General features: G+C 34.8%; 1 long non-coding RNA gene across 4 annotated transcripts in view; it reads left to right on the forward strand.

The window, feature by feature from the left end:
- Positions 1-402: 402 nt before the first annotated feature.
- Positions 403-14597, forward strand: part of LOC149784698 (uncharacterized) — a 192562-nt gene continuing 178367 nt past the window's right edge. The window contains exons 1-5 of one of the 4 annotated variants that reach the window (XR_016413936.1): positions 403-536; positions 3092-3243; positions 3732-3825; positions 5776-5888; positions 7383-7558. This is a non-coding gene — a long non-coding RNA (uncharacterized LOC149784698). Of the gene's footprint in view, positions 537-3091; positions 3244-3731; positions 3826-5775; positions 7559-14597 lie in introns of all 4 variants that reach the window. The other 3 variants (XR_016413934.1, XR_016413938.1, XR_016413937.1) reach the window with 3 other exon arrangements.

Below are 14597 nucleotides of genomic sequence, written 5' to 3' on the forward strand. Positions count from 1 at the left end.
TATATATATATATATAGAGAGAGAGAGAGAGAGAGAGAGAGAGAGAGAGAGAGAGAGAGATTATACACCTGAACATATTTTAAATTTTACAATTTTAATTTTTCAATTTTAAAAATTATTTTTATATAAAAGAAAATAACAAAATAAATTTTAATTAGTTCTAATTTAGAAGTCAATGTCTAAATTTCATGTTCACCCTTTATAATTAACGTGTCATTTCAATTTAAATATTTTATGACAGGGCCCATATCATATTATCAGTTTTCAAATCTTCGTTATTTTGTTATTATTTAAAATTCTTGAAAGAATAGCTTTGGCAGTTCACATAAAATAAAAGACGACACATTTTAGGTGTGGCACCGGTACGGATCATACTTCTACATTAAACTAACACTACGAACCGAAAACATGTACTGTCATTTATAGTACGGTTGGAAACGGCATCACTTTCTGTTCTCACGTCTTGTTGATAGATGGACATGATTCAGAAGTTTTATCGAGCAGATGGTACTGATCTTAACCTGAAGATAATGCAGGTAAAAATTAGCATAATTAGATTGTTGATAGACACAAGTCCAGAACTGTTGGATGTCACGACCCGAAAACATATTCCACGAATACAAATAATAAGGAAACTGATACGTATTTCGTGAAATGATGCTAGTCGTAAAAAATACTATAGTATACACAACGAACGTGGCATATATAGATACATCCATACGTAAGTTGGCTAAACAACGACATTTAAAAGGATTATTCATATTTTATTCATATTGTATTTCTCTCTTCATCACTTCCTATGCTGTGAGTTATCTCACTTTGACCACATGATATAATATGGTGATATTACCTCCCTTGATTCCGGCTTTTGCAGATATTTCTATACTATAACATGAATACTTTTTCAGTTAGGTATTGTGCATATGGTTTGTTTTTCATTAAAATATACTCGATTTATTTTTTATTGGATATACTTGTTTATTTTATAAATAAAAAAATTCAGAACAAAAACAGTTTTACAGGTCATAAATTGACATATACAGGTATTTTCTTGATTTTGTATTGCAAGCATGTTGGCCAATTCTGTGCATCAGGTAATTCTGTGCAACGATACGTCACCTCTATAAATATTGGATCAAGTGTTATTTTTGGTCAAAAGTCCATTTTGTAGCAAGAAAGAACGATCTTACTTTAATAAGAAAAGTGATATTCATAAAGTGTACTCAGGGATGGTCCTGGCTTTTAAAAAGCTGTCGCCAAAAAAATCGCCAACCTCAATATTTTGTCGCCAATTTTCAAAAAGTGTCGCCAGAACAAGTAGTGTACATTTTTCCAAGGGTTAATTTAGTCTATTAATGTAACAGGCAATGAAAATTACAAAAGATGGGTTACTTAATTCTTTAATTACAACAAGCATTAACAAAATGTTACAAAGTATTACATGAAGATCCGTCGCAATTTTAGGGCTGCCCACTTGTTGAATGCAGTTTCAAAGTCTAATTTTTCACATCTGTACGTGCTGATTCTCATGAAATTCTCGAGAGACGAGATGCAGAGTTTATTTCTGATGTCAGTTTTTATGAGGTTCATCTTACTGAATCTACGTTCACAGTCCACAGCACTGACAGGTGACACCAGTAGTCTATCAGCAGCCCCCCCCCCCCCCCATGGCTAGCTTCACAAAGCTTGTAGTGAATTGCTTCCTAAATCCCAAGAATGATCACTGAATGCTGTATAAATTTTCTCGACAAACAAAATATGATCTCCATTCCCACGAATGAAACTTACACGAGTCAACACCTGGCAATATTGGACCGTATATATAAGCATAAACTCACACCCAATTTAGAGATTCTTTCACTCTTGTATTTTGAGAAATAAATAATTATTATTAATTATGCAAAACTGGTTGTTTTTTTGTGCTATTTCTTGTTTCGGAGTTTAAGTCTCAGCAGCTGTAACACTGATTGATGGCCAAAGGAAAAGAACAATGAGTAAAATGCTGCACTGGCGACAGACATAATTGTGATTGAGATTTTTCCATTTGCTTTGTATTTATGCACAGTAGTCGGTACTTCAAAGGTTATCGGTTTTCTATGAAGGTTCAGCAAAACTATTGTACTGGTATATGTAAAAAAAAAAAAAAAAAAAAAAAAAAAAACAACAGAAGATTTAGCCATTCAATTAATTGTATCTGTTCTATTCACGTCTTCAGAAGTCGGTCAGTTGTAGGTATAGTGCGGTAGCATGATTGACTGTATCGCAGCATACAGTACTCAGCCCAGATGTCAGCATAAGCAGATTATGATGTAACAATGCGCTGTAAAGATGGGGTTGTCAATACGAACAAAGGATTGTTTGTGTAACAGATTGATTCCAATGCATTGCTTAGTCAAGTTTGTGGCTTCCTTTTGTTCTCCCTTTTAATTTATCCAGTCCAAATCTATGATTGTATGTACAAATTAAATAACCAAAAAGTCTGTCGCCAAAAAAATCGCCAGATGGGATATTTTTGTCGCCAATAAGGAAAAAAAATCGCAATTTGCGACATTGGCGAAGCCCAGGACGATCCCTGTGTACTTAATATCCCACATCTTGAACCTGTAACCCAGAAAGTCCTATTTACTATGTATCTTTTAAAAACATACAAATAAATAAATTATAAAAAAGATGAAGAAAAAAAATCAGCTTCTTGATTCAAGTTTCCAATTATGCAAGAAATTGTCTCACATGTACAAAACCATCTGCTACCCAACATGTCAACTTGTCGCTAGAATGGGATTCTCAAGAAATTCCCCGGCATATAGTCTGCTTCTAAATTCTTTAATAATTTTTCCCCATAAATAAGGCAGTGTAAACACATTACATCCTATTCATTGTTGTTTCTCTTCCACATAATAGCTTCTTTTTTTTTATAAAACATTGAACTTTAATATATTTTTTACAAGATCGGATTAGTTTGCTTAATATATCTTGCCATTTATAGGATTGGTTACATTGTATTTTGTAAAACTAGCTATAAACCTGGTCTAACAACTTGACTGAACTGCTGACAGAAACAGTCCAAATTAATGTATTTTCTTTTCTATAGGCAGATGGATGAGCATTACACCTTTTCAAAGCTGTGTGCAGAATAGGCCGACATACTGCGAGTCAGGAAAACATGGGGGTGGTATCCCCTGTGTCCAAAATTAATATTATTTTGAACAGAATATTCTAGTGACAATTGCCTCTTTTCAAATGGTAAGCATTGCAGGATTTTATTTTTCATCAATCACTCAAATTCAGTATGCGTTTTGCTTCTTTGTTGGAGATGGAAACCTTATGTGCACAGAAATAACTGAGAACATTGTGTGTATATATATATATATATATATATATATATATATATATATATATATATATATATCTGTGTGTGTGTGTGTGTATGTTTATGTGTGTGTGTGTGTGCTTATATCAGGATCCAAGAACCATTACTAGTTTGCAAATCCAGCACAATGAAGACACCTTTTATGCGAGGAATTAAGTCCTCTGGGCTATTTTATATTATTTTGTTTTCCATATGATGTAGCACATGTACTATGCATTGTTACAATGGCCATCTTTTGACTGATTTATATCTAATTTTGTATGTTCTATATGATGATTAGCAGCAACCCTCAATACACACCCTTTACTGACTGACCAATCAAAACTCTTCATTATTTACTGGTACCATTATGTATTTACAGAAAAATCAAGATGTCAACAAGTGTCATGAATGGTTGGGGACCAGACTAAATGCAGCTGGAAACACTCAAGACAATGTGAGGCAAGATTGGTTAGGTAAAATTTGAGTTGTTTCAGTTATTTATAAATCTGTATATGTAATACATGAGTGTATTTCTTCTCTCACTCTACCCGTTATATAAAAATAACAAAAGCAAAATTGTGTTTACTCAGAATGCTATTTATTGTATCCCGGACACATCAGTTTTGATGAAGTGAAGCACTTACTGGCATCTGGCATCTTTTCAGAAATATAACCTTTTCCTAGTGATACTTCTCAATACTTTAGAAGGAAAAAAAAGTATTTTAGCACAATACAGATAACCAATGACAGTGATGAATTTTCCTATACTCATCTTCGCCTGCTTTGAACCAAATGACCCTTTTGTGTAAACTTTGTTTCATGTCACCCATTTTGACATAGTTCACTGCAGTTTATTTATTCCTGTGACAAGTTTATATATACTTCAGTATATATATATATATATATATATATATATATATATATATATATATATATATATTAGAGCAACATCGACATAACATGGAAAAGTGATTTATAGGAAAATTTACATAAAGAAATTTAATTTGGCATTCCTAATGCTTTTCCTTATCATAATTTTGGTTTTGAAACAAACTTTGTCAGAAAAGCAGAAATAAATAAATTTGGAAATATCATAATGGTATTATAATAAAATTGTTTACTTATAATAAAAGAATATCAGATTTAGTGTACAGAATTTTTCAATAGGTAATTGGCATTGTGAATGTGCGGAACCCCAATTATTGAATGTACTGTTTTTGCATCTTCAAAATTGTTTTGCATCCTTCATAACTTATTTCTCTCAGTGTACAAATAGTTAGAGACAGAAGTCATTTAGAAAGCATACATTTGTCAAAATACGTTAAATATCAAGATTATTTTAAAGAATGTTTGAAAATTTACTATTTTTTAAAAATTTAATTTTCTAGGAAAGTTTAACAGTCAAGTTTAATTTCTAATACTTTCCAGATTGGTGTTAGGACTGAAAACTAATTACAGTTATTTAAAGTCTCTGTCTTGATTAGCAAAATCACAAGATAAACTTTTAAGTTTTGTGCATTTTTGACAGTCAGCCATTTGGAATTGGCTGGTGCTTCTGTTACAATGGTGTAAGATAAAAGCCTCTAACTGTTATATTCATGGATCAAGTTCCTTGAAACATTGCAGCAGTATTTAAGAAACATTGATTTGAACATGCATGTAGGTTTTGTCCATTCAGGTGAAACTGTCTAACCCTGTCAGGGCAGTATTGATTAAACGTTTGGTATAAAATATTTATTTATTAATGATAGACACATGAAATGTTCACATCTTGTGTATATGGACTATGAGCATTAGAAAATGTAATTAAAACTTTAAAAATTTAATTACAATTTTTTAAAAATAATTTTGTTGTGTTAAATTTAAAACATAAATTCACAGAAATGGTATCTGTTGGAGATGACACTCATTATTATTAGCAGCAATGTATTCCTACACCATATACAAGTTGCAATGGAGGATTCTTTTAAAACCCTGTCATGCATGGATGGATGGATGATTGTGTTGGGTAAGAAGGAGAAAAGTAAGAGTGTGGTCTTTATTTTACTAGACAAAGCTGACATGACAGTGCTGTCTTAAATACATTCCTTCCTTCCTTTGATTCCTTCCTTCCTTCTTTCCTTCATTCATTCATTCTGTTAGCTAGTAAGTCATTTTATGCTATTTTATTTTATAATTTATTTGCATATATGTATTTTACTTTTTAATTTCTTTATTTTTGTTATCATATTTAGAGAAAACTGTTTCGACCTCTCCATAGGTCTCATCTGGTGGTAGTAAATAACACATCTGCACATAACATGCTTTGTGTCACCTACAGATTTATCCACTGCAGTTTTCCCTTCTGTACAGTGTGTTCTTCATGGTATCTTTGAGTACTGTCAATTTGCACATGGTATTAAGATAACCTTTTCTGTTTGTAGTGTCCATTGGCTCCTGCTAAACCTGTGCATAGAAGTGATCAGCCCTTGGAGTCTAGCAGTCCTTTGCAGTATCAGACTTCCTATTGCCTTGCTGTGTCCTGTACCTCATATGGGTCTGTATCATATTTCCTCATCTTGCTAGAATACGTTTCCTGGTTTGTGGATACCTTGATACAACTGATGGTAAGTGCAGTCTTTATCAATTGTCTCCAGTGATCTCAGAGTCCTTGTTGAAATTTTACCTCCCAAGTGTTTCACTTTTGTTATCAGTGTTTTTGTTCAGTTGCAGTCTTTCTACATTACAGGAGAGTTTCATTGTCAGAATGTCTGTTGGATATTCTTATCATTTTCTGTCATGTTTAGAGGAGTCACTTGATGAGGGCCCAGGTATGCTGATCATATCCACCAACTGTTAGTACTTACTCCCCCACAGACTTTTCAATACTATCAACATTTTTAGCAATCCCCTGAATAACAGCGCAGAGTGGCATCCAATACTTGGGGAAGTTGACATTTGTAATATCACCACCATTGTCTTCCGTCAGTTGCTTGAAGATCAAACTGCAGCATGGTTTAATATCTTGGCTGATAATTTTCTGTTCGGGCCTTTTTCCTTCTGTTGTTTTTATTCCTTGAAACATGTTTTCACTAAATATTGTAGAATTACACCGTTTGAACTGTAAATGACCCAAACGAATTACACCTTATGAACTGTAAATGACCCAAATGAATGGAGACTGACAGTCATTCTACTTCCCACATTGGCTGTAGAATGTTGTAAACAGCTTGAAAGGCAGCAGCAGCCTGTGCATCTTCAGCTGTTGTTGCATGTCTAATGAGAATCTCTTGCAGCACAAAATTGTTTCCCATTTCTCTTGCCATTTCATACTCTGAATGTGGTGCAACTGGTGACATATTTGTTGTGCAGTCAACATGGTCTCCAAAACATTGCACGTCCAAACATTTCCCCTTCAGCAACGCTCCAGTCCGACACAGCTTGTTTCTTCAGTAGTCCATACAATGTATTGCTTCTCTGTAACAGTTTTTCAGGCAATTCCAACAGCTTGCAATGAACTTTGACCAGGTTTCTTTTCATGTCCAAACCTAATGGCATTGTATCTTGCATCAAAAGCAACATTTATTGGCGTAGGATGCTGAACACCATGCATGACATTAACCTGTCTGACTGGTTTCAGTTTGTCTGTTATATCCATTTCATTGAGCTCCACAGTTGCTTTGCCTACACGGTTGGAGGCCCTTTGCATAGATGTTCTACTAGGTGGTGTAATGTCAGTGGTTGCCCAATGGTGTATCTTTTAATCCAGCTTGAAACATCATATTTATAGCAGCAGGATTTGGGGCAGGTTTATTTGTTTTTATCTCCTCATGCAACTTATAATCTTGTAACTTAAAGCTGCAGAGTTTACGCATGATAGTATACTTCCAAGCAAGTCCCCATTTTCTTTCATTACCAATTTGGAACTCTGGTCTCCCACATATGTTGACTTGATTACCATGGCGATGAATGATATCATTCCACATTTCAATATTTTTTTCATTCAAATCATACATGTCCCATCATGCTCATTCAATTCTGCCTCTTTCAGGTCCAGTTTTGCTTTGGAAGATGGTCGTAAGAATTTTGCAGACCCAGGTGTGCCATTACATTCTGGTGCCATAACTGACTGGAGACCCCCATGTGTCAGCCTTGTCATTGCTATGAGAGAGAACTTGTCTGCATCCATTCTTCTGGTCACGGAAACAGACGCAGCACTGGAACTTGGTAGAGTATCATCAGTCAGAGCTTCAGCTGGGTTTTAATTTCACTTTTGATTCAATTACTTGCATTGTAAGACCAAAATGTGGACAAAAATGCACTGTTCATTCGTGCTTCAACACCCACTCTATGTTTATAAGCTCATACAAGCTTATAATAAAATTACATTGTGTATGGTGCGGCCTAATGTAGATTAATTTCTTTAGATTGCTGATCATCAGAAAAATGATATTTCTCATAAACACTTAATAAGTTCTCTCAACACATGATTAAATTCAATTAATCACTGTATGTTACTAATGTTTTTAAGTATATACCAAAAAATAGTTTTACAAATTTCATTTACTTAATAATACATTTATGCAAAGAACTTAAATTTGATTAACTAATATGTTTATATAATTATCTAATTATTAGATTCAGATCCATATGGACAGTGAGTAGTCTGATTTTCCTATCCATTGTATCTATTATGGTCTACAAGTTCTGATCTTGCCATCTGTTGTATCTCTTATGGTCTACAAGTTCTGATCTTCCTATCCATTGTATCTAGTAGGGTCTACAAGTTCTGATCTTGCCATCCATTGTATATATTATGGTCTACAAGTTCTTATCTTCCTATCCATTGTATCTGTTATGGTCTACAACTTCTGATCTTACTATCCTTTGTATCTGTTATGGTCTACAAGTTCTGATCTTTCTGTCCATTGTATCTATTATGGTCTACAACTTCTGATCGTACTATTCATTGTATCTATTATGGTCTACAACTTCTGATCTTACTATCCATTGTATCTGTTATGGTCTACAAGTTCTGATTTTTCTATCCATTGTATCTATTATGGTCTACAAGTTCTGAAACATTTACATTATGGCTTTAAAAATTATTTGTTTGCAAAATGCGTATGCTCTCCATTAATCAAAGTTAATAAAATTACTTAAAAGTATTGAAGTTTGATTGAAGCAGAGACATACACACTCATGCACACCTTACGTCAGTCTGTTGGGCAATTTTGATTTGGTCGAACTGATACGTATGTTCTTATTTCTGTAAGTCTGTCTTGAGAAGATATTTAGCAACAGTGGGCAAGAACCATTTAACGGATGGAATGAATTTTTGTACACATATGTAGATGACCCGATTAGATTTTCAGGTCTCCACAGCCATCTTTTATTTTTATTCTTTTTACTCTGTGTAAAAGTGCACATATTGTACACATTAATATTTACAGATACCATTAATAAATATGTTTCAAATTATCTTTGTTAGAGAAGACACACTATATGGTATATATTCGAAGTTGATGGCGCATATCAGTATAATTCTCTCTGTCCCTCTAATCCTTGCTATCCACAAATATACTTATTTTTAAAACTTTGTAATTATGCCAGCCTGGAACTTGCCATGAGCTATATAAAGATGTAATGAAAAAAGATTCATAATTCTAATTAGTGAAACACCCATAATCATGTTCAAATATTGTACATTAAAACACAAGAAAATAATGGGCATATATTGTTTTGTGAAATGATGCCCTGAACATTTCCTAAAGGCAAGTTTTATATCTAGATAGATTGTTCAAATTATACTCCCAGAAAGCTTAAAATGTAAGAGCTTTTGGAGGCTTTGCTTAGCTAGGGTTCCATCCTACTTGCTCTTGCTTACTTGTAGGGGACATGCATGCCCCCACCCCCACCCCGCAACATTTCTGGATTGGCTCACGACTGGGATGTGAAAAGTAGGCCACTGTGATCAATGTTTTGCTAGCAGTGTTTCAGTGTATATTATTCCTCAAGTTGAAAGTGACCATTTCAGGAATGTACACGCAATGGTGGTGTTGAAATGGAGTTGTCAAACAATCTGTCTTGTCCTTGTTGTTGTTGTAGGGTTTAATGCCATTTTGCAGCACACTATAGGCTATACATGGCGGCCAGTATTAATGGTGGAGGAAGAACCCGGGAAAACCCCGGAAAGAACCAACGACCCACGAGAAGCGAGTGACAAGCTTTCTCACATACCCAAATTGGCCGAATCCTAGACTCGAACCCACGCAGACAGAGGTGAGATGGCTGTGATCCATAACGGAGAGTGCTTTAGACCACTCAGCCTCTCGGGGCCCCTGTCTTGGCCTTGGATCACTAACCTAATTTTGTATCAAGGTGCAAGTACTCATAAAGGTAAATAGCCATACCAAGTTTCATCACCATCCATGTAGTTCTTTCAAGTATGCATGTGTAGAGTTTACCAGAGAGTCAGCAAAATATTGACTATATGGTATAAATTAAAAGTTATTTAAACATAAACAAAATCATAGGGGTCTTCACTGACAGCATATGCACTAGTTTGCGAAAAGAATTTCCAGGAATCCAAAACAAGACTATGTCTTTCTTTTGATGATCGAATGTTGAGCCATCTCCATTATTCTTCATCTATAACAAGACTTTCAAATTTACATGTGGCTGCTGTGGTACACATATTGTTGTCAGAATAGTACTGTTTTCATTTAGGACAAAGTTCACATTATTAAATTCATTTAATTAAAATCTTGTGTCTTAATGATCATGCATACAGGGGGTGCAGTAATGAGATTTTTAAGATAGTCATTGGTGGCAGCCATTATGGATGCAAAACTGGCACCATTTTCATTTAGGACTCTCCAGGTATCCTAGGAAGTCTATTTGTGAAAACTCCATGTTGATATAGACATCCATTTGGAGTGGAGTAGGAATAAGATTTTCAAGATGGCTGCTGTGAAAGGGATATCAGATTGGTAACGTTTTAATTTATACATGTAGGACCAACTGGACATCTTAAGAACTCTGACTTCTGGCTAAAGTCCCACATCAAAATGACTATCTTGTTTGAGTATAATTTGGATAGCAAGATGTTTAAGATGGCTGCCATGGTGACCATACTGGATATCAGGTTGACACCATTTTCATTTACACATGTAGGACCAACTGGACATCTTAAAAAGTCTGACTTCTGGTTTAAGTCCCACATCAATATGACTTCCTGTATAATTTGGATAACAAGATTTTTAAGATGATTGCCATAGTGACCATATTGGATGTCAGGTCAACATCATTTATATTTAAGAGCATCTAAACATGACTAGAAGTTTTTAATTGAAAACCTCATGTTGATATGACCATTCAGCAATAACAAGATTTTCCTGATGGCTACCATGTAGGCCATATTGGACATCAGCTGGCCATGTAGGCCTTATTGGACATCAGCTGGCCATGTAGGCCATATTGGACATCAGCTGGCCATGTAAGCCATATTGGACATCAGCTGGCCATGTAGGCCATATTGGACATAAACATCAACACAGCTGTCTGCTATCCATTATGTAGTGGTTGTGTCATTTAGCTGTCGAAATAATATACCCGACACAACGACACACTTTGTTGCCAGAAAACGACACACATCCTCGCATTCAACTCGAGCGACACACTATCCACATCCGGTTTCAGACTGTCGCTCAAAACGACACACTGTGTCACAGCCAACAAACGCGACACACTATTAACATCCGGTTCCAGACTGTGCCTCTAGCATATTTACCACTGGACTCTAAAACATAAACCCGGGCCTGGTTCCTAACCTTGATTGGGTTCACAAAACCATTACCACTTTGGTACGTTATATGAACAAATTTTGACTATTAACTTCTTTTTCTGTATAAGATTATTTTGGGAATTGGGATTATCTCAGTTAGAGATCATGTGAATTAGGATAAATGGAACATTTATCATGATTTTCACATGCAATTTAAAACGGAAATTATTGTTGTCATTTCAACATGCTTTATGAAACATCTGTTCTGAAAATTGGCAAATATTATAATTATCTATTCTGTGCACTAGTTTTTGTGAGAAAACACTTTCAACCCTGGAAGACATATAATAAACTGTGTTGAATATTTATATTTGTTTCGTTTTGTGCTTGTATGATCCATATAGAATCTTTTGTAGTGAACACACATTTCTTGACTACAATACACTGGAGAGGTCTAGTAAGTGAAAAAGGTGTGAGCTGTCAATCCATTCCATTTTATTTGATCTTGACACTTGGCACGTTACAATACATGGCGGCTAGTATAAATGGTGGAAGAAGAACCCTGGAAAACCCCAGAAAGAAACACCGATCCATGAAAAGATATCAGCAAGCTTTCTCACATACCCACATTGACCTAACCCAAGATTCGAACCCACACAGAGATCAGATGGCAGTGATTCATAACGGTGAGCACTTTAGACCACTGGGCCACTCGGGGCCCCTAGATACACAAAACATCAGAAATCATCGCAGAAAAATGGAATAAAAATTAATTAAAATGCATTCTATAGTATCATTTATTTTCTTTGGGCTCAATTTTTGTGGTTTTGTGAAAAAAGGGAATTTTTGTGGGTACTTAAATTCGTGGTTTCGCCTGTCAAAGTTTGCATATTAGTAGGTATTTAATTTCATGGTTTAACCGCTACAAATACTCAAAATAAAGAATTCATATTTAAAGCAATACTACCACCTGTATGAGTACAAATCAAAGTCCTGACAAGTTCAATACTTATACCATGCTTTCGACCAAGTGTAAACATCAGTCAAAGCCAACGCAGCCAACAACACTAAAACAATACTTCCATCTCTTTGAGGGCAAATAAAACAACTGTCAAGATTAGTCACTGTTTCCGTGTTATCGTTTGAGTGCTCAACATCAAAGGAAGTCAACACAGCCAACAACATTAGTACATTGGTTATTAAAGTACATATGTATTGATCACTTACTTAAACCACAGTCCATCAAGTTTCATCCTCAATACTTTCTGACGATCATGGTGTTAACACAGTAGCTTAAAAGTGGTAAAATTCAGGGTAGACCCCCATCGGTTCCTGGATTTCCTAACCCGTCAGAAGCTGTGCAGGTGCTTACTTACCAGGCAGCTAATGTTTCTGTCTGCCTGTTGTAGAGACCAACTTAAATCACTAGACTTGACAGTAAGTAAAGAGTACAAAGAAGAATTAAAGTCACACTTCCATGAGTGATATGCTAATCAGGTCATGGACGCCGTAACGGAAAAAGATGTTACTGGTGACGATCAATGCACAGTATTAGTAAACCTTGCAACCTCATTAATCAAGCCAATTCACACTGATTGGATAATTGCAGCTCATGCAGCAATGAGTGAAAGATCTGACCTAATTATCAGTGGTTATGAGAAAGCTGGACTTGTTTAATTCAGCAATTTTGGGATTATGTACATGAGAAGCATTTGTGAGTACCATGAGACTTGATTGATACAGTGGCTTTGTCCGAAAATCTGTGAAGTGTGAGCTTTAATACTCTGCTTTAATTAGTGTATACACATAGTGTTTAATTAATTATAGTGTTTCAAGAAATAGTTATAGTATTTTACAGGACTGTTGTTCTTTTGGATTAAAAATGCATGGATAAAATGAAAAGCGCTTTCAGAAGGATTTAAATGTTTCAACAATAGTTAAACTTGAATGAAGGATCAATTGGAATAAAATAAAACTTAATTTTCATATAGTGTTATTTTGTAACATTTCTCTTTCATTTTCAGTATTACTGTTATTTGAATACTTTATGCTTTTTCTCTGTTTTCTCTCTATACTTACCTCACAAATCGATTAAGGCAGTGAGTGTAAAATTAAAGATATCGGATACTTTATAGAACATGTGCACTGAAACAATATAAGCTGATTTATAATTCTTGTTTCAAAAGGTTAAAATAAAAAATAAAACAAACACATGCCAAAGCTAATATTAAATAACCATATTACAGCATTTACCTTGGTTTATCAAATGCTAGTAACTGTGTTAATCTCTAGGAAAGAAAGAGTGTAAGAAAACAGGGGGTCATCATCCTACGTGGCTCATTTTTCGTTGGGAATTTAAATTCGTGGCTTGGTGCAACGAAAACCACTTAAACTGGTCCCCCATGAAAGTTGATGATACTACAGTATTTTCAAAATGGCTGCCTATATGGCCACAGGCCTAACAATGTGAAGGACTGGGCCACATGCAGCACATGGGTTGGACACGCCAAAAATAAATATACACATTTACTCATACAGTTGAAGATGCTTAATTTCATATAAATGTACATCCCCACCACTAATAGATAGAGACAAGCACAATTTACAACTCTTGTGAAATTGGTATGAATATTTTGATGATCATAATATATACTTGTACCAAGATGCTTTCACAAAGTCCATTCCTACAGCTGCAAGTAAAAAAAAACAGCAGCAACTTGTGCAAAATAAAGGAAATACACAAATTTGTCAAAATGTACATATTTTATTTTAACAACAATCAATAAACATGAGTCCCAGGTGGGCCTGTTATGCTCACCTAAATTAACCTAACACTTCATTATATCGCCAGACTGTTTTTTTGTTTCTCTTTTGTTCATAGAAACTGCATGATAATTATAGCCTCCAGATTAAGACGAGTAACATGCCAAGCCAGACAGGTGAAATGTGTCTCATTAATATAGACTATATTTGAAGTTCGGCCAAAATCACCAGAAGATATGGCTTTAAGAGTGGCAACAAGATCAGCCAATCACATTCTCTCATATGTATGCATCTGATTCACTTTAGATATTGTCCAAGAGTTTGATGACACAAACCTATAATCCCATTCTGATCAAATTGCTACCAGAGCAGTAATAAGCTCTGCCAATCAAATGCAATGTATTTAATTAATATAGATATGTATATCTAAAAGTTGATCAAAAGCAAAGATTTTTCTCATGTTATATTCATATTTTAGTCAGCACTGTACAGTGATGTGCAGACATGTTAAAAACCATTCATATAAATATATTCTTTGATGGGGTATACAACATGTTAAACAAAATATCAAAAGGACCATTACCAAAGTTGAGGCCATTACAATAAGTCACTACTCTACTGTCTGAAAAGAATGTGTTGAAACCTTAACTAATTTTTGTGAGTGATAAGACTTTCAAATTAGGCACTATGCCAGCTATTGGTAATGCAGTGTTGGCG

This window comes from Sinohyriopsis cumingii, chromosome 14 (assembly GCF_028554795.1).
Source record: "Sinohyriopsis cumingii isolate HCF-2022 chromosome 14, ASM2855479v2, whole genome shotgun sequence".
Lineage (NCBI taxonomy): Eukaryota > Metazoa > Mollusca > Bivalvia > Unionida > Unionidae > Sinohyriopsis > Sinohyriopsis cumingii.